At 39.5% G+C, this 25,307-nt stretch overlaps 1 long non-coding RNA gene across 2 annotated transcripts in view; it reads left to right on the top strand.

The window, feature by feature from the left end:
* The window catches only part of LOC133568953 (uncharacterized), an 88,627-nt gene that overhangs the window by 44,992 nt on the left and 18,328 nt on the right, over nt 1-25,307 (top strand). Inside the window, exons 3-4 of one of the 2 annotated variants that reach the window (XR_009809710.1) lie at nt 4,898-5,005; nt 18,350-18,559. This is a non-coding gene — a long non-coding RNA (uncharacterized LOC133568953). Of the gene's footprint in view, nt 1-4,897; nt 5,006-18,349; nt 18,560-25,307 lie in introns of those variants that run through there. The other variant, XR_009809711.1, reaches the window with a different exon arrangement.

The following is a 25,307-nucleotide window of genomic DNA, read 5'->3' as shown; positions in this document are numbered from 1 at the left end:
CAAAACTACTGTTTTGAGGCATGTTCAAAAAAATAATGCGCCTTGTGACTTCAATAATAAATATGACAGTGCCATGTTGGTATTTTTTTCCATAACTTGAGTTGATTTATTTTGGAAAACCTTGTTACATTGTTTAATGCATCCAGCGGCGCATCACAACAAAATTAGGCATAACAATGTGTTAATTCCACTACTGTATATATCGGTATTGGTTGATATCGAAATCTTTAATTAAGAGTTGGACAATATCGGATATCGGTAAAAAAGCCATTATCGGACTTCTATAAATAAAACACTTGGTGACTGCTATACTAATATCCAAACACCATGCACTTTACAACGTGCAAACTATACAATTGTGAGTACTATTAGTGGGCTTGTTGCCTGTGATCTGCTAACACTGCGTATAAAATTGATAACAAATGCAGAAGTGTTGCAGCCCGCCCTCTTTAAATGAGGATTTTGCATGTACTTCACCATGAATACCACCAAAAACAAATAACAAAGTTTATATACATATTGTAAATATTAATGTACTTATGTAGTAACATGTGGGCACATTCATAATACTATGTAATATTTACCGTATTTTGGTCATTTTTATCATTGCCAGAACTTTCTATTCAGGCACATTGATTTCACAGAACCCATCAAGTTCCTTATTTCTCTCAACAACTATTACTAGTCAAGACAGACTTCATGACAGCCAACGACTACTTTAGGATAAATAATGATCGCCAACCATATATTTCTGAGCCTGAAAATAAGGAGGATGAGCAACGCGTTTTATACGTTGAGTGATAAGCAGATCAAGCTTTAGTGGATCAATAGGCATCTACTCAGTGGCCTAGTGGTTAGAGTGTCCGCCCTGAGATCGGTAGGTTGTGAGTTCAAACCCCGTCCGAGTCATACCAAAGACTGTAAAAATGGGACCAATTGCCCCCCCCCCTCCCGCTTGGCACTCAGCATCAAGGGTTGGAATTGGGGGTTAAATCACCATAAATGATTCCCTGCTCCCCTCACTTCCCAGCGGGTGGTCAAGGGGATGGGTCAAATGTGTGACAATCATTGGTATTTTACTTTACTTTACTTTATCATGTAGCAGGATTGTGAAATGTTAAACAACAAATACAAACTGCGAACATAATAAAAACAATCGCTTACTGTTCAATGTCCGCTTTCACTGAAATGCCAGCTGATGGGATGTTTATAAGACTTGTGTTCCCCATTTAGAGGATGAATTCATCATAATCTTCAAAACATGCTGGGAGCAAACAAGCATGTTGCCACATCTTCGGAGCGATGTCTTCTGGTCCCAGCAACATTTCAAAGTTGACCAACTTCTCTACTTACGTCTTTATTGTTCTACTATACAGGTGTGAGGTATGATTCATGATTTTGCACAAAATTTTACAAAGTCAGAAGCAATGTAGCAGCTCCGTACATCAATAGCTGCTTTATCTACGTTACCTCCGGGATCAAGGCGCTGTGTTGCTAAAAAATTGTTCCTCTGCATTAACTCCTAAAATAACAAGGTCACTAATACTTGGTTCATATGCAAGTCACAGCATGTGAATGGAGCGTTGTTGGCATTTTTTGGATGTTATTTTAGAAGGCTTTATACTTTATAGGTGGAATAATTGGATCCCATTAGGTACGTTGTTAGCCGTCGCATACTAGCTGTTTTTTACAATTTAGAGTGCTCAAAAAGAGAAAGACATTTGGGAAAAAAAAGTGCAGTTCCCGTTGAAGTTTTATGACGAAGTTGATTCAGATGCGTCTCAATAGGGTTTTAATGAGATCTCGTGGCCTTGTGAGAGGTTTAAAAAAAAAAAGCCTGTAGTCAAAAAAATGTAGTCAGACGTTTTTTATTTATTTTTCTTTTTAATAGCCAAAGGCTTTTCCATCTGGCTGTGAGCGAGGGATTGGAACCGCTAATTAATGTTTTTTGCACACATCAAACAGGCAGCTAGCAAAGAACGTTAGCCTCGGCGCTTCCCCTTCAAGAGCAGGGGCTATGTGTCGCAAGTAGGCTAAATTGTCAATCATGGACCTCAAAACGGGACAGAAAAGCATTCCGGGCACAATGTCTCGTACCCTAGAGCAGTAACAGAAAAATACAGCCGAATCAATGATAGACTTGACGGATCACATCAGGACCCTAAAAGATTGAAAAATAAATGACTTTAGCATTACCGTAAAGCTCGTGTGTAGATCACACAAGTAAAGTAAAAAAAATACTACAAAATGCACCTGCTTTGTTTTGTGACCAGACCAAATAAAAAATGTTTTTTTGGTCCAATCATATACACCAGGGGTCACCAACCTTTTTGAAACTAAGAGCTATTTTGGGTACTGATTAATGCGAAGGGCTACCAGTTTGATACACACTTAAATAAATTGTATTTCTGTCCGTCATTCCGTCGTACACTAATTAATATGCTCTGCTGTTGGATTAGAATAATGTTTTCAAACAACATAACTTTTTGGATGTTATCACTAAAAGACCTGGAATAGGACGCTTGTGTGTTAATAATGACAGCTCAAAAGCAAGCTTAGAAACAAAACAAATATCTATTATTGGTGCAAAAAATTTACCAAAGAATGATTTTAATCTTGTGTTTGACATAGGATTGTACGGTATACTGGTATTAGTATAGTACCGGGATACCAATGAATCATATTCGGTACTATATTGCCTCTGAAAAGTACCGGTCCACCGCCCCCCGTCGTCGTCACGTCGTGTCATTGCTGATATAACGAGCAGAAGAGCATGTTCGGCAGTGCACAATCACGGAGCACTTACAAGCAGACACAGTGTATAGACCAGGGGTCACCAACCTTTTTAAAACCAAGAGCTACTTCCTGGGTACTGATAAATGCGAAGGGCTACCAGTTTGATACACACTTAAATAAATTGCCAGAAATAGCCAATTTGCTCAATTTACCTTTTAATATATATATATATATATATATATATATATATGTAGGTGTGGGAAAAAATCACAAGACTACTTCATCTCTACAGATCTGTTTCATGAGGGGTTCCCTCAATCATCAGGAGAAAATCTCCTGATGATTGAGGGAACCCCTCATGAAACAGATCTGTAGAGATGAAGTAGTCTTGTGATTTTTTCCCACACCTACATATTGCGCTCTACCACGGTATCGAGCACTATTCTCCGGATAATCCAATCAAGACATATATATATATATATATATATATATATATATATATATATATATATATATATATATATATATATATGTGTGGCGCAGTTGGGAGAGTGGCCGTGCCAGCAACCTGAGGGTTCCTGGTTGAAATCCTCACCTTCTACCAACCTCGTCACGTTTGTTGTGTCCTTGAGCAAGACACTTCACCCTTGCGACACTTCACCCTTGCTCCTGATGGTTCGTAGTTATAACCTTGCATGGCAGCTCCCGCCATCAGTGTGTGAATGTGTGTGTGAATGGGTGAATGTGGAAATAGTGTCAAAGCGCTTTCAGTACCTTGAAGGTAGAAAAGCGCTATACAAGTATAACCCATTTATTTATATATATGTATATATATAAATGGGTATTTCTGTCCGTCATGCCGTCGTACTTTTTTTTTCCTTTTAGGGAAGGTTTTTTGTAGAAAATAAATGATGAAAAAAAAACACTTAATTGATTGTTTCAAAAGAGGAGAAAACACGAAAAAAATTTAAATAACATTTTGAAACATAGTTCATCTTCAATTTCGACTCTTTAAAATTGAAAATTCAACTGAAAAAAAAGAAGACAAAAACTAGCTAATTCAAATCTTTTTGAAAAAATTAAAAACATTATTTATGGAACATCATTAGTAATTTTTCCTCATAAGATTACTTTTACAGTTTTGATGACATGTTTTAAATAGGTTAAAATCCAAATTGCACTTTGTTAGAATATATAAAAAATTGGACCAATCTATATTTCTAACAAAGACAAATCATTATTTCTTCTAGATTTTCCAGAACAAAAATTTTGAAAGAAATTCAAAAGACTTTGAAATAAGATTTAAATTGGATTCTACAGATTTTCTATATTTGCCAGAACAATTTTTTCAAATTTTAATCAAAAGTTTGAAGAAATATTTCACAAATATTCTTCGTTGAAAAAACAGAAGCTAAAATGAAGAATTCAATTAAAATGTATTTATCATTCTTTACAATAAAAAAAAAAACATTGATTTAAATTGTCAGGAAAGAAGAGGAAGGAATTTAAAAGGTAAAAAGGTATACGTGTTTAAAAATCCTAAAATATTTTTTAAGGTTGTATGTTTTCTCTAAAATTGTCTTTCTGAAAGTTATATGAAGCAAAGTAAAAAAATAAATGAATTTATTTAAACAAGTGAAGACCAAGTCTTTAAAATATTTTCTTGGATTTTTAAATTCTATTTGAGTTTTGTCTCTCTTAGAATTAAAAATGTCGAGCAAAGCGAGACCAGCTTGCTAGTGAAAAAATACAATTTAAAAAATAGAGGCAGCTCACTTGTAAGTGCTGCTATTTGAGCTATTTTTAGAACAGGCCATCGGGCTATTCATCTGGTCCTCACGGGCTACCTGGTACCCACGGGCACCGCGCTGGTGACCCCTGATATACACCTTATCATAGTACAGTAGTTTTCTTAAAAGCAGGGGTGCTGTCAGGAATTCTGGGCCCCATGGCCCCCGACCCCTACCACCTGCCAGTCAAGGGCCCTTGGAGTGGTCCCAACTCCACTGCTCTTGCTTAAAATGAATGTTAAAATCCTGTCTTGTTCTCGTGAACTTAACATTGTGTGTCGTCTCGTAAGATGAGTGTGCATAATCATGTGAAGTTGCTTCACATTGCAGATGTGTCTCACATGTTTTTATTCTTTTGTCTTTCTTTCAAGTGTAACAAGAAGTTAACAATGGAAAATGTAAAGAACAACCAAACACTCCGTCTTGGTTAGCAGGAAAGTGATGCTGGAGTCATACTGCTTTGGGTCCTCTTAATTCAGGTAAGTGTTACCAAAAATAGAAAGAGAAAAAGCGTAAATCCTTTAGTTGCTGAACTGAGCTCTTGTGAAAGTATAACAACTGTTCAAACTTTTAAAATAGTTTAAAGGCATAGATTTTTTTGAAGATTTCAAACTGTACAATCACAGAGGGCATTATTTTCAAGACGACTCAGTGAATCACCAGTACTGTGTCCATAGCCGCCAAAAAGTACATGTATAAGCCATTTTACCAAGGTAACGTCGTCTAAACTTGTAAAGCAACACATTCCTGCAGTATCTGTCAACAAACTGTTGGGTCCATTGGTGGAGAGCCAACCATGACACTTACGGTGCTGTAGGCCAGGTCCACATGAACACACTGATTTTTGGTCCACCAGCAAAATTCTAGATGACTGCTTTTTATTTATTTTGTTAACTTTATATTAAAAAAACTCATAGGTAAATCCACATATACCCAACATACATTTACAGATTACCTGTTGCTTGAGCATTGACTGTCAAATTACTTTTTAGTGGGGGGAAAAAATAGTTTTTTGTTTACCTGTTCAGTTTCATTTTATTTCGAACAAGCATACGATACAATGTAATGCATCACATATTTTCCAGTTGTTTCATTACAGCACGTCCGAGTAGGAAGAAGCAGAGCTTATTTAATCCTACCCCTTATCAATTCTACAGCAATTTTATCCCATTTCCTTGTTCTCTGTAACAGAACATTGCAAAAATCAATAATAAATAAATAATATACCATAGTAAATAAACAAATATTAAATACATAAATAATATTTATCTAAAAAAAATAAAAAAAGTTCAAGATCCATCCATCCATCCATCCATATTTTGCCGCTTATTTCCTTTGGGGTCGCGGGGGGCGCTGGTGCCTATCTCAGCTACAATCGGGCGGAAGGCAGAGTACACCCTGAACAAATCGCAACCTCATCGCAGAAGGTTGAAGATGTTCATCATAATTATTGTTCTGTGCACTTTGTGAACACTTGAAGTTTGAACAGTCTCTTAAACTGAATCACATTGGTGCTTTGTTTGATTTCTTTGCTTAATCCGTTCCATAATAGGGGACGGCGTGGCGAAGTTGGTAGAGTGGCTGTGCCAGCAATCTGAGGGTTATTGGTTCAATCCCCACCTTCTACCGTCCTTGTCACGTCCGTTGTGTCCTTTGGCAAGACACTTCACCCTTGCTCCTGATGGGTCCTGGTGAGCGCCTTGCATGGCAGCTCCCGCCATCAATGTGTGTGTGAATGGACAAATGTGGAAATACTGTCAAAGCGCTTCTGGCTCCTTAAAAAGGGGTAGAAAAGCGCTATACAAGTACAACCATTTATCATTTATTTATTTATCATAATTTACTCCACATACAGATATGCTTAAGGTTTTAAGTGTTGTATGTGCAAAAAAATGTCTGAAATTAGATTTTCCTTTAAGGTTATATCTCTCCTCTTTTGTTCAGAAGATTTTTTGGACATTCTTGGGTTGCAGGTTATATACAGTTTGCTTTTTACATAATTTTAGCTGTTTGCAAATGCACCAATTTCAATATTTTTGATTCAATAAATAAAGGATTTGTATGTTCTCTATATCCAACATTGTGTATTATTCTAATTGATCTTTTTTGTAGCACTGTTAGAGAATGAAGCGCACACCTGTGAGTCAGGTAAACATGATTTTAAAAATATCCGTATAAGTAAATGTGTTTCATACAATATCAGGATGTATATACTGTATAAGGAGGTCATGTGTTTTTAATCTTTGTTAAAAGGATTTAGGCAAAAACGAGATCACACAAAAGAAAGACCACCTAAAATGTTCGATTCAAATACAGTTCAGTGATAGAACTGACCCGACACAACATGGGTATCTTATAGGAACTGTAAAGACCTTTTTAACTGTCGTACATGTGTTCAAATAAGCAACTAAGCAGATTTGATTAACACTTTGAAATGCTTTAAAGCTCACCTGAACTGATTTAATGAATACTTGCATGGCAGCAAATACAACTGTGAAGTTTTCTGCGACTTTCGAAGCCTCTTTTCCCTGGAAATGTTGGTTGAGCCAAAGCGTGACCTGCACTGTGCTGCCGCCGTCTCCTCATCCTTCTTCTCACCATCTCCCGTCCTGTTCAAAGCTTTAATCCAACACACATCTGGACTGCATTGAGCTACCCGATTGCTCTCAAGCAGACTAGCGCAATAGTGATGTAATTTTTTTTTTGCTGTTAATAATAAAATTGCCCATAGTAGCCACATTTATCTTCCTGTCCAACGCAAGCCGAGTATGATCACGATCATGGACACTTGACTAGACTTTTGTCTTTGATTTTAAAGCTATATTTTTTTTTGTGATTCATCCTAGAAATAAGTTTGACTTGATTGTTCAAAGGTACATGAGCTGAAAGGATGTGCTTTCAATGAGCTTAAACAAGTACAGTGGGGCAAAAAAGTATTTAGTCAGCCACCGATTGTGCAAGTTTGCCCACTTAAAATGATGACAGAGGTCTGTAATTTTCATCATAGGTACACTTCAACTGTGAGAGACAGAATGTGAAAAAAAATCCAGGAATTCATATTGTTGGAATTTTAAAGAATTTATACGCAAATTATGGTGGAAAATAAGTATTTGGTCAACCATTCAAAGCTCTCACCGATGGAAGGAGGTTTTGGCTCCGAATCTCACGATACATGGCCCCAGTTCTATTTTGGTTTTATCTGACCACATGACATTCTCCCAAACCTCTGCTGTATCATCCAAGTATCCATTTTGGTACAAACTCAACTCGTCGTGTTTGGAGGAAGAAGAATACTGAGTTGCATCTCAAGAACACCATACCTACTGTGAAGCATGGAGGTGGAAACATCATGCTTTGGGGCTGTTTTTCTGCTAAGGGGACAGGACTTTTGATCCGTGTTAAGGAAAGAATGAATGGGGCCATGTATCGTGAGATTTGGAGCCAAAACCTCCTTCCATCGGTGAGCGCTTTGAATGGTTGACCAAATACTTATTTTCCACCATAATTTACAAATAAATTCTTTAAACTTCCTACAATGTGAATTCCTGAATTTTTTTTTCACATTCTGTCTCTCACAGTTGAAGTGTACCTATGATGAAAATTACAGACCTCTGTCATCATTTTAAGTGGGAGAACTTGCACAATCCGTGGCTGACTAAATACTTTTTTGCCCCACTGTATGTACTGTAGGGCTGATTGAAATATGGTTTGTACTGATTTTTTTGGCTAGACACTGGAAAAGGTCGTGGGATACCAGGAAGTCTGGGCTTCCTTACTGAAAATCAGTCCCGACGTCATGGGTGAGCCTGGGCGTGCTCACAGAGCAAGACGTGCCTCCCCTAGGCTGGACGCTGTTTATTTTATTTTATTTATTTACGCTTCACGGTGGCAGAGGGGTTAGTGCGTCTGCCTCACAATACGAAGGTCCTGCAGTCCTGGGTTCAAATCCAGCCTCGGGATCTTCCTGTGTGGAGTTTGCATGTTCTCCCCGTGAATGCGTGGGTTCCCTCCGGGTACTCCGGCTTCCTCCCACTTCCAAAGACATGCACCTGGGGATAGGTTGATTGGCAACACTAAATTGGCCCTAGTGTGTGAATGTGAGTGTGAATGTAGTCTGTCTATCTGTGTTGGCCCTGCGATGTGGTGGCGACTTGTCCAGGGTGTACCCCGCCTTCCGCCCGATTGTAGCTGAGATAGGCGCCAGCGCCCCCCGCGACCCCAAAAGGGAATAAGCGGTAGAAAATGGATGGATGGATATTTATTTTTTAACTTGGAGCAAGTAAGAATAAGACAACCAGTAATCAAAACAAAAGCACGTTGACTAAGACGATGACAAGTAACTGACATGTTAGCAAAGGTGTAAATACGAGACAAAGAAGTTGACGGAAAATAAAATCCAATCATATTTAATTTCGTCTTGTCAATGGGTGGGACAAAATCAGAATATATCCAATCACCGCTCTTATATGGCGTACATTGAAAGAGGGATGTGGATTAGGTATAAGGAAAGTTAATCAGATGCTTTTGCTTGCAGTATAAGGACGTCACCGCCAAAACCAAAATGTGTAGCTTTAACACGTAATATTTGTACACCAAGGAGATAGTGAACAGGACCGCAAGTTACCAAAGAGGCAACCGCCGTCAGCAGGCTGCTACAGCAACAATGTCGAAACCCATGCAATGTAACCTATCTTAAAAGCCTACAACCTCCAGGGTTATCAAATGACTTCCTGCAAACAGGATACGAAGGGAAGCAAGACATCACATTGGTTTTATAAAAAAATAGTCAACAGAAATTCAACAGTGAAAGCACCTGTGGCAAGTCTAAGATCAGATGTGGGAAGTCTAAGTGCAAATATGGCGTGCCTATAAGCAAATAGCTGCAAACCTAGAAGAACAGCTTGAAAAGTGAGCTTCATGATCTCGAAGTTAATGTTGTGAATCTCCTATAGAAGCAGAAATGCGACAAGAGATAAAGGGATGTCTGAGAGGAAAATATATAATGCATCAAGAAATGAAGGTTCTGCAACAAGATAACATCGCTCTGAGGAATATCATAGATGATATGGATCAGGAAAAACAAAGGAACTATGTCATTGTTACAGGGCTGCGTATTGTTCCCAGATCCTACGTCAAAGCCGTGGTTAATAAGGAAAATCAGATGAAATGGATCAATCAATCATCCATTTTCCATCCATTTTCTACCGCTTATTCCCTTGTGGGGTGGCGGGGGGCGCTGGCTCCTATCTAAGATACAATCGGGCGGAAGGCGGGGTACACCCTGGACAAGTCGCCACCAGGGGATAGGTTGACTGGCAACACTAAATTGGCCCTAGTGTGTGAATATGAGTGTGAATGTTGTCTGTCTATCAATCAATCATTCAAACTTTATTTATATAACACTTTTCATACACAGGCAAGTGGCAAACAGAAAGTGCTGTACAAAAAAAAATTGAAAAAGAGAAGAAAACAAACACACACACACACACACACACACACACACACACATCGTTATTGATAATAACAAAACGAAAATAAAACGAAAAAACGAAACATGGCAAAGCAATATGACACTGAGGATTTGAGGCAAAAAGCCACCTTTGAGGCGTCCACACTGGACAATAACTAAAATGAATGCCATCTAAAAAATAGTATGTAACATATGATAAAACATATTTTCAAATCAAATACAAATAATACATTATTAAAACACAATATTGAGAGAATAGTAGTAGTACAATTAATAATTGAAATAAAAAACAACACAAAAAATAATACAAAAACATTAGAGTTTAATGTCGCTTCAGCAGAGCAACAAGTACTAAACTTTCTGCAAACAAAAGAAATTGATGTCGATATTAACACCATCAAAACATGCATCCAACTGAATAGAAGAAAAAACAACACCTCACCGGTCATCCTCGTGAAACTCCATCCATTTTCTACCGCTTATTCCCTTTGGGGTCACGGGGGCCGCTGGTGCCTATCTCAGCTACAATCGGGCGGAAGGCGGCGTACACCCTGGACAAGTCGCCACCTCTTCGCAGGGCCAACACAGATAGACGGACAACATTCACACTCACATTCACACACTAGGGACCATTTAGTGTTGCCAATCAACCTATCCCCAGGTGCATGTCTTTGGAAGTGGGAGGAAGCCGTAGTACCCGGAGGGAACCCAGGCATTCACGGGGAGGACATGCAAACTCACAGCTCAGGTGGGGGAATCTGTCGACAGGTCAACTATTAGTCGTGTACTACACAAATGTAGTGTTATGGAAGAGTGGAAAAAAGAAAGCCGTTGTTAAAAAAACCCATATAAAGTCCTATTTGCAGTTTGCCAGAGTCCATGTTGGGGACACAGCAAACGTGGAAGAATGTGCTTTGGTCACATGAGACCAAAATGGAACTTTCTGGCCAAAATGTAAAACGCTATGTGGGGCAGAGACCTAACACTGCACATTAATCTGAACACACCAGCTCCACTGTCAAATATAGTGGTGGCAGCATCATGCTCTGGGGTGCTTCTCTTCAGCAGGGACAGGGAAGATGGTCAGAGTTGATGGGAAGATGGATGGAGCCAAACAGGGCAATCTTGGAATAAAACATGTTGGAGTCTGCCAAAGACTTGAGACTGTGGTGAAGGCTCACCTTCCAGAAGGACAACAACCCTAAACATAAAGCCAGGGCCATGATGGAATAGTTTAAAACAAAACATAGTCATGTGTTCGAATGACACATTCAACGTTCAGACCTAAACCCAATCGACAATCTGTGCCTGCAAGATCTGAAAACATGTTCACAAACGTTCTCAACGGTGCATGACCTGTTTTGTTAAAAAAAAAAAAAAATGCAACGATTTCAGTCAATAGATGTGCAAAGCTGCGGTAGACACGTATCCTAGAGACTTGCAGCTGTAATTGCAGCAAAAGGTGGATCCACAAAGTATTGACTCAAGGCTGAATACTTGAGCAAAATACCCTATTCGCTTTTTTATTTTGAAAAATACAACAATAAAAGCATGTGTATTCTTTAGGGCTGTCAAAGTTAACACGATAAAAATGTGATAAGTATAATTACCTTTAATGGTACAAATTTTTGTGACACCCAATTAACGTGCACGCATCCTGTCTGACTCCAAGGAGAAGATATTGACGTGAAATGAATTAAGTTTTCGGTTGTAACAATAGACGACACAAACCATAACCATAACATTAACCCTAAATGGAAATGTCATATAAAAATGCACAACATAATGAATACAGCAAAAAATGCACTGGACTAAAAATCACTCCATATTCTCTCCTTTTCGCTAGTGTTACTGTACCATATCAGAGGTATTGTGTAGCAATATGGAGCAATAACTACGAAAGTACGCTTCATTCAATAACTGTGTTACAAAAGAGATGGATTAGAAACCATACATATGTTGGATATACTAAACACTTAAAAGCCTACTGAAATGAGATTTTCTTATTTAAACGGGGATAGTAGGTCCATTGTATGTGTCATACTTGATCATTTCGCGATATTGCCATATTTTTGCTGAAAGGATTTAGTAGAGAACATCCACGATAACGTTAGCAACTTTTGTTCGCTAATAATAAAGAATTGCCTTTACCGGAAGTAGCAGACGATGTGCACGTGACGTCACGGGTTGTAGGGCTCCTCAAATCTGAACATTGTTTATAATCATAGCCAGCAGCAGCTAGAGCTCTTGGACCGAGAAAGCGACAATTTCCCCATTAATTTGAGCGAGGATGAAAGATTTGTGGATGAGGAAATTTAGAGTGAAGGACTAGAAAAACATTTTTAAAAAATATGCGATTGCATTGGGAACGATTCAGATGTTTTTAGACACTTTTACTAGGATAATTCTGGGAAATCCCTTATCTGCCAATTGTGTTGCTAGTGTTTTGGTGAGATTAAATAGTACCTGAAAGATGGACGGGTGTGGCCACGGGTGTGTTGACGCTAGAGTCTCTGAGGGAAGTCACGACAGATGCAGGAGGACGCTGGCTCTGCTGATCTCCTGTAAGAGCCGACTTATTACCACAATTTTCTCACCGAAAACTGCCGGTTGACATGTAGTCGGGATCCATGTTCGCTTAACCGCTCTAATCCATAGTAATGCTTCACCTCCGGGAATTTTAAACAAGGAAACACTGTGTGTTTGTGTGGCTAAAGGGTAATAGCTTCCCACCTCCATCTTTCTACTTTGACTTCTCCATTATTAATTGAAGAAATTGCAAAAGATTCAGCAACACAGATGTCCAGAATAATGTGTAATTATGCAATTAAAGCAGACTACTTATAGCTTGGATCAGACTGGAAAATAATGTCCGCTACAACCTGAGACGTCAAATGCACGCGTCATCATACGAGTCATTATGCCGCGACGTTTTCAACAGGACACTTAGCGGGAAATTTAAAATTACAATTTAGTAAACTAAAAAGGCCATATTGGCATGTGTTGCAATTAATATTTCATCATTGATATATAAACTATCAGACTGCGTGGTCGGTAGTAATGGGTTTCAGTAGGCCTTTAAACCCTTTATTTCTTGAATCTGAAATATTGAAATACAATGATTGGGTGGATCTGCAAACAGCTAAAACTATATACGAAGCAAATTCTAATGTGCTACCCAAAAATTTACAACAATAATTCTCAACAAAAAAGGAGAACTATAACCTCAGAGAAAATTCTAATTTAAAGTATGTCTATGTACATTAGGGCTGGGCGATATGGCCTTTTATTTATATCTCAATATTTTTAGGCCATGTCACGATACACGATTTATGTCTCGATATTTTGCCTTAGCCTTCAATGAACACTTGATGCATATAATCACAGCAGTATGATGATTGTATGTGTCTACATTAAAACATTCTTGTTCAGACAGTATTAATATATGCTCATTTTAAACTTTCATGCAGAGAAGGGAAATCACAATTAAGTCAATTTACCAAAACTGTATTTATCAACCAGTTGATAAGCAGTGGCACAAACATTCATGTCATTTCCAAAATAAAAAGTGCAAGATTGTCAGAAACATTTTAAAACAAGCTATTAACGCACTTTTGTGCATGATGTCACTAAGCTGACATATCAAAACAACACTAAATTAAAGTGCATTACAATAGTTTAAAACAAATAAAGTGCACTTTTGTGCATTATGTCACACAAGATATTTCAATAACGGTCAAATAAAAAATCAGCTGCATAATAGGAACTTAAATAGTGTAAGTCCTTCGCAATGTGGTAGTTTACTGCAAACGTTATCTACTTCTGTTGTTGACTATTTTTGTCATACAGCGTTGATGTGGAAATGGTTGCTTCGGCATTTTGTTGGTGTGGCACCGGCCGAAGATGTTGACATGCGGAGTTTCAAGCACTCTTGAATCTCTAGCGGGTGACTTTTCAAATGATGCTACACATTAGTAGAGCTGCTACTTTTTGTAGCAACGCTTTTGCCGCATACTTGACATGTTACGGTTGTCCATCCATCCATCCATCCATCATCTTCCGCTTATCCGAGGTCGGGTCGCGGGGGCAGCAGCCTAAGCAGGGAAGCCCAGACTTCCCTATCTCCAGCCACTTCGTCTAGCTCTTCCCGGGGGATCCCGAGGCGTTCCCAGGCCAGCCGGGAGACATAGTCTTCCCAACGTGTCCTGGGTCTTCCCCGTGGCCTCCTACCGGTTGGACGTGCCCTAAACACCTCCCTAGGGAGGCGTTCGGGTGGCATCCTGACCAGATGCCCGAACCACCTCATCTGGCTCCTCTCGATGTGGAGGAGCAGCGGTTTTACGTTGAGCTCCTCCCGGATGGCAGAGCTTCTCACCCTATCTCTAAGGGAGAGCCCCGCCACCCGGTTGTGTGTTCAACATATTCCCGCTTGAAGCTGAAAACCATCGCCAGACGATGGAACCCATGCTGTTTTTCTTGGGAATTAATTCTTCCTTCATTTGTTACTTCTCTCTCTCTCGTATAACCACTCGCTCCGCTAGCATTACAGTTAACTTTACCCATGCTGCTACCTGTCTGCTCCACGAGGGCGTATGACGTTGCACGCGCGACAGTATGTGATGTATGTAAGAAGGTGCGCTTGTTTTATGTCTCTGTGAGAAGGAGAGACAAGAAAGAGTGACAAACGCCTGTAATGTAATGCCCGCAGCTAAAAGCAACTGCGTGAGAACTTATACTCAAATATCACGATAGTCATTTTCTATATCACACAGAGACAGACCTGCGATATATCGAGTATATTTGATATATTGCCCAGGCCTATAGTACTTACAACATTTAAAACTTTAAATATGTCAGTATGTAGAATTAAATAATGGAATAAGTCAAACAACTCATATCGTATATTCGTAACGTGTAAACAAAGTACAAAGAAGAATAATATTCATAACCATCTTGAACCTTTTTGAAAAATAAGATATCTTATTCATTTCATAATGGGAGTTACAACTATTTGAGAATGTACTAAGAACTTTATTTATGTATTTAAATTGTGTACACACTGAGAAGAGTAAGTGAACAAATGTCTTCGTAATTGTTATGAAATTGGGTGGAATTAAATAATAAACTTGTTCTTCCTCCTTTTCGGACACGATGTAATGAGAAACTGAAAAAATGTGATGTATCATATTGTAACTGTATGCCTGTTCGAAATAAATTCAAACCACAACCATAGAGTCTACGTCTGTTTCCAATACTGAGTCTGGTTTGGATGCTATGTAGCGTTGTCAATACATATTAAATGCAACACGAGGGAGTTTTCTCCTAATTAGCAAAACAGGGAGGTTTCCCAAGTCATATTTGCACTATCAACAACAAGTTTAGACCAGTCATCCCATCTGCTTATTATTGTTAGGGTTCAATTTAGTGACGCACGTGTTGTCTTGCAAACATTTTGAGGATGTCAAGGGCTTTTATTTTGACATAACGGGTCTTCATAAGTGAAACAAAAAACAATCACAACCACCCAAACTTCCTTTGTCTCCAAACACACCCAAACCTAATGCCTTTTATGTATTGGAAATGTCCTGCAATTATTCTAAATCACTGAAATCAATTATATATTCTTAAGTCATCGCGAACGTCCGAGGTCTCTGCTCTCACTAAATATGGACATGTTAAGCATTTGGACATTCCTCTACCATCTGCTTTCCATAGTCATTATTACGTTCTGTTTTCACTCAAAATGACGTCCTGCTACGTCGGTCTGTTTATTGTGGGACTTGAATGTTATGCAAATGAACATTTAAAGAATAATTGAGTTAAAAAAAAAAAGTCAATCTGCTGCTGTGATGTTCATTTTGGTAATGCTGTCATAAAACACTTTGGAATATTTTTTTGTTTTAAATATAGTTGTGTTTCAAAGCAAACCCACATCCCCTAACCTTAACCCTAACCCGAACCCTCACCATAGACTAAACACTGTAAATCGACCATTACATCCATCTTACCGTATTTTTCGGATTATAAATCGCTCCGGAGTATAAATCGCACCTGCCGAAAATGCATAATAAAGAAGGGAAAAAACATATATAAGTCGCACTGAAGTATAAGTTGCATTTTTGGGGGAAATTCATTCGATAAAACCCAACACCAAGAATAGACATTTGAAAGGCAATTTAAAATAAAGAATAGTGAACAACAGGCTGAATAAGTGTACGTTATATGACGCATAAATAACCAACTGAAAAGGTGCCTGGTGTGTTAACGTAACATATTATGGTAAGAGTCATTCAAATAAATATAAGATATAGAACATGCTATACGTTTACCAAACAATCTGTCACTCTTAATCGCTAAATCCGATGAAATCTTTTACATCTAGTCTCTTACGTGAATGAGCTAAATAATATTATTTGATATTTTACGGTAATGTGTTAATAATTTCACACATAAGTCGCTCCTGAGTATAAGTCACACCCCCGGCCAAACTATGAAAAAAACTGCGACTTATAGTTCGAAAAATACGGTATTTGTCTGGCAGTCATCTCGACTTAACAATGGTGACACACTGCTTTTGTCTTATTCACTTGTATATGTCTGTTTACGTACCTACAAGTCATTTGTTTACCCGGTAGATGCCCAACATGAGGCACACTCCCTGTCCCTCATTTTAATGTGTACAGGGACAAGCGGTAGAAAATGGCTGGATGGATGATTGGAACTGTGTAAGAATACATGTACCCTTATACCCAAGTTGGTTACTGACCTGCACAGAATAACAGGCATCTATTTGGATTTGTATAAATAGTTGTCCAAGGGTTGTATCTTGTCAATCCATTGATAGTTATACCGATAATGGGGTCCGGTCCGATGACAATGGATGAAGTACTGGCTGTCCAGAGTCGGGACCCAGGATGGACCGCTCGTCGGGACCCAGGATGGACAGCTCGCCTGTGTATCGGTTGGGGACATCGCTACGATGCTGATCCGACTCAGCTAGGGATTGTTTCCTGTGGACGGAACTCTCGCTGCTGTCTTGGATCCGCTTTGAACTGAACTCTCGCGGCTGTGTTGGAGCCACTATGGATTGAACTTTCACAGTATCATGTTAGACCCGCTCGACATCCATTGCTTTCGGTCCCCTAGAGGGAGGGGGTTGCCCACATTTGAGGTACTCTCTAAGGTTTCTCATAGTCATCATTGTCACTGGCGTCCCACTGGGTGTGAATTCTCCTTGCCCACTGGGTGTGAGTTTTCCTTGCCCTTATGTGGGTTCTTCCGAGGATGTCGTAGTCGTAGTGGTTTGTACAGCCCTTTGAGACATTTGTGATTTAGGGCTATATAAATAAACATTGATTGATTGATTGAACATCTCACAGTTTATTCAAGTTTGCCTTTGCTGCATGGCAATAAGACCAAGCCAAATTGCATTTTGTACGTTGTATGTTTTATTAATGAAGTGATTGTTTTTTTCTTCTGTTTTCATTGTTAACGCCAGCTTGTGGATGCTCCAAAACATGAGGGAAACGCAAACCAAGCCAGGTTTCAGCGTACCAAACTGAATTATACTGCTTGGCATTTGGTTTGGACAGCACACTTGGCAATTAATTGAGACACATCGTCTAATCAAGTGGAGGTGTAGTATTTGAAGGTGAACGGTAGTTTTTAAAACAGTTTTCCTGACTAAGCAGTTCACTCAAATAACGAGTGGGACCGTTCAAGAGAGGAAGCCCTTTATCTCTGCAGGCACGGCAGCTCTGGCCTGGAGAGCCTCACTCTGAAAGTCTTATCACGAAAAAACTTGAAAATTGTGCACATTAATGACCTGCATCTGACTGTCTTCTGTCAGCTCCTAAAAGAACTATTTCACGATTTGAGCACAGAGTTTCACAATAGCTATGCATGTCGAAGTGTAAAAAGGCACCACTTGGCTGTCTGTGGAGAAGCTGTCAATAACAGTGTGGATGTTTTATTGACCAAGCCATGAAATATTCTCCAGCTTGAGAATAATAAGCCTGAGTAACAGCATGTTAGGATCACAGGCAGGCTTTTTGTCAGGGCAGAAATCATTACCACGACTTGCCTTCTAAAAAAAGAAAGATCAAAGTTTGCATCTGGGATGGCAAGGTGGCCTCCAAAGCAGGTCTGCAGCACTATTGCGTGCTATCTACTCTGTTTTCTAAAGCCTCAAAGTGAGACTGATGAACAAAAACACATGTGACTCTGCAGTGATTTCACACCGCAGAGTCGGGTCAGGTCGTTTTCCATCTTACTTTTGTTTTAGGATGGTTCTTTGAAGCAGCGGTCCAGAGGTACACTAACACCATCGTAAACACTACATCAATCTTTCTAGGGATTCTGGTATGCGGTCAAAGAAGGGCAAATGTGTAATATTCACATTTCATCAACCTAAGAGACAAGGGCGCCCAGAAAGCTGTCACTAAGGCACCCTTTTATTGGCTTTGGAAGTGGAAGTACATTTTGTTCAAATTGCATTTTACAACATTTTGATTAGTTTTGTAGTTCTGCTCTTTTCTACTTTTCAAACATGTGCTGTGTATATACTGTAACTTGGTCAAATAAAAGAAACAATATCCCAACAAAGCAGTTCCTTTTGAAATTGCCGGGAAACAAATTATTTGTGGTCAATATTTAGTTTGCCCTTGTCCCCAGTCTTTCCTGTAAAAGGTCATCCCTGTTGGACTGTAAACTGTTGGCCGTGGTCTGATGACCTCTTGATGCCGATGACTCCTGTGATAGTGTTTGTACCCCGAGCTCCTCTGTACTCAGACATGCATTCGTGTGTGTGTGTGTGTGTGTGTGTGTGTGTGTGCGTGTGTGTGTGTGTGTGTGCGTGTGTGTGTGTGTGTGACTGATAATGGGGGAAGGTGCGTCATTAGAGCATTATTTTTAAGTCTGTAAAGCATTGTGTGTTGCATTATTTTATGTATTGAAAATCACTTTATAAATACAGTTTGATTTGATTAACTGGATGGGACAGTTTCATGCATCACATGAATGAAGCTTCTTTGCCTTTTGCTCTCACAACTACGTTCAATATTGTGGCAATGTTGACGTATGATCTCAACACTCAATGCAGCATGTACGTATGTATGTCTACTTGTATGTTTGCAGGGCCTCGGGTGTGACTCAGCCACTATATTCCCAAAATTAATTGACCTTTTTGTCAAATCATTATACAACTTTGAGTATACCGTATCTGTATTACATGTATGCCTTCCAAAGCATTTTAAGCACAACCAAAAGCTGGCACTAATTTACCTCATTTGGTGTCTTAATTTTTTTTAAATACACTATATTGCCAAAAGTATTTGGCCACCCATCCAAATGATCAGAATCATCTTAATCACTTGGCCCGGCCACAGTTGTATAAAATCAAGCACTTAGGCATGTAGAGTTTCAACAAACATTTGTGAAAGAATGAGCCGCTCAATGATTTCCAGCTTGGAACTGTCATAGGATGCCACCTGTGCAACAAATCCAGTCGTGAAATTTCCTCGCTCCTAAATATTTTAAAGTCAACTGTCGGCTTTATTATAAGAAAATTGAATAGTTTGGGAACAACAGCAACTCAGCCACAAAGTGGTAGGCCACGTAAACTGACAGAGAAGGGTCAGCGGATGCTGAAGCGCATAGTGCAAAGAGGTCGCCAACTTTCTGCACAGTCAGTTGCTACAGAGCTCCAAACTTCATGTGACCTTCCAATTAGCCCACGTACAGTACGCAGAGCGCTTCATGCAATGGGTTTCCACGGCCAAGCAGCTGCATTTAACCCATACATCACCAAGTCCAATGCAAAGCGTCGCATGCAGTGGTGTAAAGCACGTCGCCACTAGAGCAGTGGAGACGCCTTCTCTGGAATGATGAATCAAGCTTTTCCATCCGGCAATCTGATGGACGAGTCTGGGTTTGGAGGTTGCCAGGAGAACGGTACATTTCGAACTACAATGTGACAAGTGTGAAATTCGGTGGAGGAGAAAATAATGGTGTGGGGTTGTTTTTCAGGAGTTTGGCCTGGCCCCTTAGTTCCAGGAAAGTAACTTTGAATGAATGCTCCAGGATACCAAAACATTTTGTATAATTCCATGCTTCCAACCTTGTGGGAACAGTTTGGAGCGGGCCCCTTCCTCCGCCAACATGACTGAAGTAGTGCACAAAGCAAGATCCATAAAGACATGGATGACAGAGTCTGGTGTGCATGAACTTGACTGGCCTGCACAGAGTCCTGACCTGAACCCAATAGAACACCTTTGGGGTGAATTAGAACGGAGACTGAGAGCCAGGCATTCAGTGTGTGACCTCACCAATGCGCTTTTGGAAGAATGGTCGAAAATTCCTACGAACACACTCCGCAACCTTATGGACAGCCTTTCCAGAACAGTTGAAGCTGCGATAGCTGCAAAAGGAGGACCCACATCATATTGAAGCCTATGGGATGGCACTTCGTTTATATGTCAGTCAAAGCAGGTGGCCACATACTTTTGGCAATATAGTGTATATGTTTGTGGTGCTAAAAGCAGACGTCTGTGATGTGTTTTATCGCACCCTTAACATGTACATGTGACATACACAATTGTATTTGTATATGTGGATTGTGTATTGTTTACATTTTCATTAAGAAACCACAATGGCCCGAAAAAAGGGTGATTTGACACTTGGTAGATTTCGTTGCTTGCTCACGTCCACTGTATGAACTTATGTTATCAGCTTCTGGCCCATTCCTCATAACGGGATAGTTGTATTGAACTTGTAATTGTTTGAATAACAGCATCCCATCACAAAGGGAGAAAAAAAAGTAGGCGTTGATCCTAACATTTGTGCTGTGACAAAGCTGGTGGCCATAAAAGAACTCTGGCAATGTGGGAAATCACACACTCTGTGATGTGCTTTGTCTTTGTAGATTGTTTTAATAGAGGTAGGATGCTGACGTAAAGAGGGAGCAGTTGTCTGACGGCACAGAAGGGAGGGGAACTTAAACGTTTCCATTGTCTCAAATGGCGTTGGCAGTTAGAATAGTTTACTTGGATCCACCCAGCATGTTGTCATTTGTGAGGGTTATATTGATAACATGCATTAGGGCCTTCGTCAAGTGCTTTGTCGGCGCAACATGAAATGATGCCATATGTAAGCGGGGGCCAAAGGGACTACGATGTCAGCCAGGCGCTTAAGTGAATCACGGGCTGCGTTGCATGTGAAGTGTACATTTGCGTGACTCGTTGTTTATAGCCCTGCGATCGGCTTCGTGACTGTCCGCCGGGTTCGGTGCCAAGTTCTGAGGCCACGCTCCTAAAATCTCTTTAGAGAAAATGGCTGTTTTTTTGTTGTCGCGGTCCATTTCCTATTCACTTTGTTCACAACATGTAGTCTTCTGTCTGCCCAATGATCAAGAGATGAGCTATTAAAAGTTGGCAACAGCCTTTTCCATATTTAGGTCAGTTTTTAACAAAAATGATTTTTTTTTTTTAATTGGTTGACATAAGAGCTTCACGGTGGAAGAAGGGTTAGTGTGTCTGCCTCACAATATGAAGGTCCTGAGTGGTCAGGGTTCAATCCCGGGCTCGGGATCTTTCTGTGTGGAGTTTGCATGTCCTCCCCTTGAATGCGTGGGTTCCCTCCGGGTACTCCGGCTTCCTCCCACTTCCAAAGACATGCACCTGGGGATAGGATTATTGGCAACACTAAATTGGCCCTAGTGTGTGAATGTGAGTGTGAATGTTGTCTGTCTATCTGTGTTGGCCCTGCGATGAGGTGGCGACTTGTCCAGGGTGTACAAAGCCTTCTGCCCGATTGTAGCTGAGATAGGCACCAGCGCCCCCCGCGACCCCAAAGGGAATAAGCGGTGGAAAATGGATGGATGGATGACATAAATTTATGTACAGTGGAAGCTCTTAAGGCAATGTCAGATTCAAAAAAGTTGTATCGACTGTACAAGCAATGGTCTAACTAAGTTTAAATATTCTTAAACTGGAGAAGTGCACTTTTTTGGGAATTTTGCCTAATGTTCACAATCATTATTACAGACAAGAACTCACGCCTTTTTTTTTTTAGTATTTTAAAGATGACAAAAAACACTTGTAAGATGTGGCTAATGGGAGTAAGCATTGTAACCTTCAAAGCCTTCTAAAACAACTTTAAAACCCTCCACCAAAGTTTTGTATACACACTGCAAGTCTATATATATGATGTAGTATCTGACACATTCATAACAATTTGTAATATGTACAATATTTATCGTATTTAATCATTTTAGTCATTGCCAGAATTAATTATTTGGCACATTTATTTCCGTTTCCAGCGCATGTCCGGATTATGGCAACAACCCCTTCCGGATACAAGAACGCGGGCGCGTTCTAATCACGGCAGATTTGGTAAAAAACAACAAAGACTACTTTTGGAAAAATGAGGATTCACAACCTTTTATATTTTTTAATCTGAATTTATGGATGATGTACTACTGCTTCTAATAGCCAGTACAAAGGAAGAGTGTGAGGATGAAGCAGGCAGACAGCCGGGAGAGTGAGGTGATAAAGAATCTAAGCTGACTTGAATTTGAAGCCAAGCTATTTCGACATAAATGGAGTGCTTACCCATAATTGACTGGAAAAAATGTCCCTGGCCAGCTGGATCAAACAGACAACTGAGCATCAAGTGATATTGTTCATAACACACGCAGCACATCATGCGTGTATCGTGACAGACAGCATAAACTGTCTGGCTAGCTGTGTACAACCTAAACATGAAATGCGGGCTAATACTTTACAGATACTGTGATAGCATTGTTCATGTTTTTCAGTCAGTACAGATTGTTTTCTTATCGCAATGTGTTGTGCATTACTAACTCAAACACATTTCGTGCTGACGTAGAAGCTAGCTTATCTCTCAATGTAGTTAGCGTCTATGGCTAATACCATAGCACGGCGATGTGTTAGGACGCTAGTAAAAGAGTTCCTCTGTGCTCGCTATTACAATAACAATGTCGTTACAGCTTGGTTATAACACAGGTTAAGGAATGTAAATGAAGTATTGTTGACAGTGTTCGAATGCATTTTTAAAGTGATTAAGAGGTAGAATTGATTGCGGCCATTAACTGCATTGATAGCTACCTAGAACGAGACGATTTTTATATGTTAGAAAGCTAAAAAAAATAAGAAACCCGTTTTGTCTTCTTGTCTTTCATAATGATTGTGAACAAATAGGCACAATTCCAAAATAAGCGCAGTTCCCCTTTAAGTTATCCACCATATAAAAAAACCAAAATAGACACGTAACAGAGAGGGAATTGAAATATGGACTTGTAGAGTGATACCCTGTGCTGTGTCACGGTTGGTCTACTGTCAGTATATGTTTTGATCTTTGAATTTATTTTCACAAATGGGAATTCCATCCATCCATTTACTACCGCTTATTCCCTTTCGGGGTCGCGGGGGGCACTGGCGCCTATCTCAGCTACAATCGGGCGGAAGGCAGTGTACACCCTGGACAAGTCGCCACCTCATCGCAGACAAATGGGAATTGAAGAATTTTAAAATTCAAAAAATCAATCAATCAATCAATGTTTATTTGTATAGCCCTAAATCACAAATGTCTCAAAGGACTGTACAAACCACTACGACTACGACATCCTCGGAAGAACTCACATAGGGCAAGGAAAACTCACACCCAGTGGGACGCCAGTGACATAAAACTTGAAAAATTAAGTGTTTCTCTTTTTCAGTTTCAAAGTGCTATAACTAAATCTTAAAAAAACCCAAAAAAAACGGTTTCTTATTGATTTAATTTAACAAAATGAGAGTCACCAGTCAGTAAAAACAAAATACTTCACTATATACGTCATAATAATTCATTTAAACGCCCTATTTTCACTCCGATGTGGGTTAAAATATGCTGCGCTATAAAATAAATCGAAAGGGGGGGAAAAAAAGGCTATGTATCAGCAATATTTTGTAGGTGACAAAGGGATCCTTAAATTGTTTTGTTTATCATCTTGTCATTCTTTATTACTTTTATCATTATCATTCAGGCAATTAAATCCACTTTTTCAGTGCTTTAACAGACTCGCAAACTTACACGGAGGTGGTTGATCATCTATGCAGGTGCCATTTTGGGCCATTTCCAGTTTTTTTTTTCCCTCTGCAATGTTATCATGTGCTCTGTTTTTAATTGTGTCGGCAGAGTATGTCAGGGGCCAATAAAAAAAATAGCTGCTGGCCACAAATTACTTTGGACACCCCTCTTTTAAATGCTCATGAAGTCTCACAATAATTGCTCAGTTTTAGATCTCTATTGATTTAAAATGATGGTTGTTTGGATAGTCGAGGGTCATGTTTATAGTTTTTGTCAGTGCTCTACCGCTCGCAGTAGTTCCCTTATTGATGATCAGTGATTGCTTAGTGGGGACAACACCGTCATGTGCATAGCTGTATTTTCTTTTACAAGTTTAAATGGAAATGTAAGTTACTGCTTACCAACAGTGACTGGACCTTGATGGTGTTTTGGGACATTACGAGCGTCTCAACATGGCTTTGACTAACCACCCTAAATTGCTCCTGAATGTTTAGCACCTTAAGTCGTGGGCATGATTTGCTGTGCAAATTTTAGTTATGTTGTGGTTGCAGTTTTTTGTATCATGTGGATGTAAAAGTCAGATTTGTGTATTCTGTCAGGTGCCCCGGCTATGCTTACCAATGGGCTTACCAACCCATGCTGCACTTCAGAGACTCCTTTAATCATAAGTGATACACGTCAGCTTTAAAGACAAAAATTTTGTTTTACAATTGTTCAACTATTTCCCTACCATTAAGGCTTTTGTACTTTTGGGAATTTAGGATTTTTTTTTACTGTGTTCTCTGAAGGCAGGAAGGGTGGTTGTTTTATGGCTAATGCCAGAACTAATAAATTTATATTTGCAAGTACTTTTGCAAGTAGTGCTTGAATGCAGAGGGGTTTAGTCCACTTGAAGTGCATGTGAATGGTCTCAACATTTAACAGCTGCTGATAGAATGCCTGAATGATCTGGGTACAGTTAGGTATTTTAGCTACAAACAATTCTTACCATCCTTGAATTGTATTTTTGATCACTTTTTGATATCCCCCCATTCTGTTCTTTACATCGAACTGAAACATGCAAACGACCATTCTTTGTCAACCAATCCACAGATAGCAGTGTGTCTTGCTTCATCATTCACAAGCAAACAGTACCAATCAAGTGTACTGTACCCCCACAAATGGTGTTACAATTGTGAGAGTATGGACATAGTGTACCAGGCGGATTTTCAAAGTAATTTGTTCTG

This window comes from Nerophis ophidion, linkage group LG14, assembly GCF_033978795.1.
Source record: "Nerophis ophidion isolate RoL-2023_Sa linkage group LG14, RoL_Noph_v1.0, whole genome shotgun sequence".
NCBI classification, from domain to species: Eukaryota; Metazoa; Chordata; class Actinopteri; order Syngnathiformes; family Syngnathidae; genus Nerophis; species Nerophis ophidion.
The sequence above is the reverse complement of the archived record's forward strand: the minus strand, read 5'-3'. Positions and strand labels throughout refer to the sequence as shown.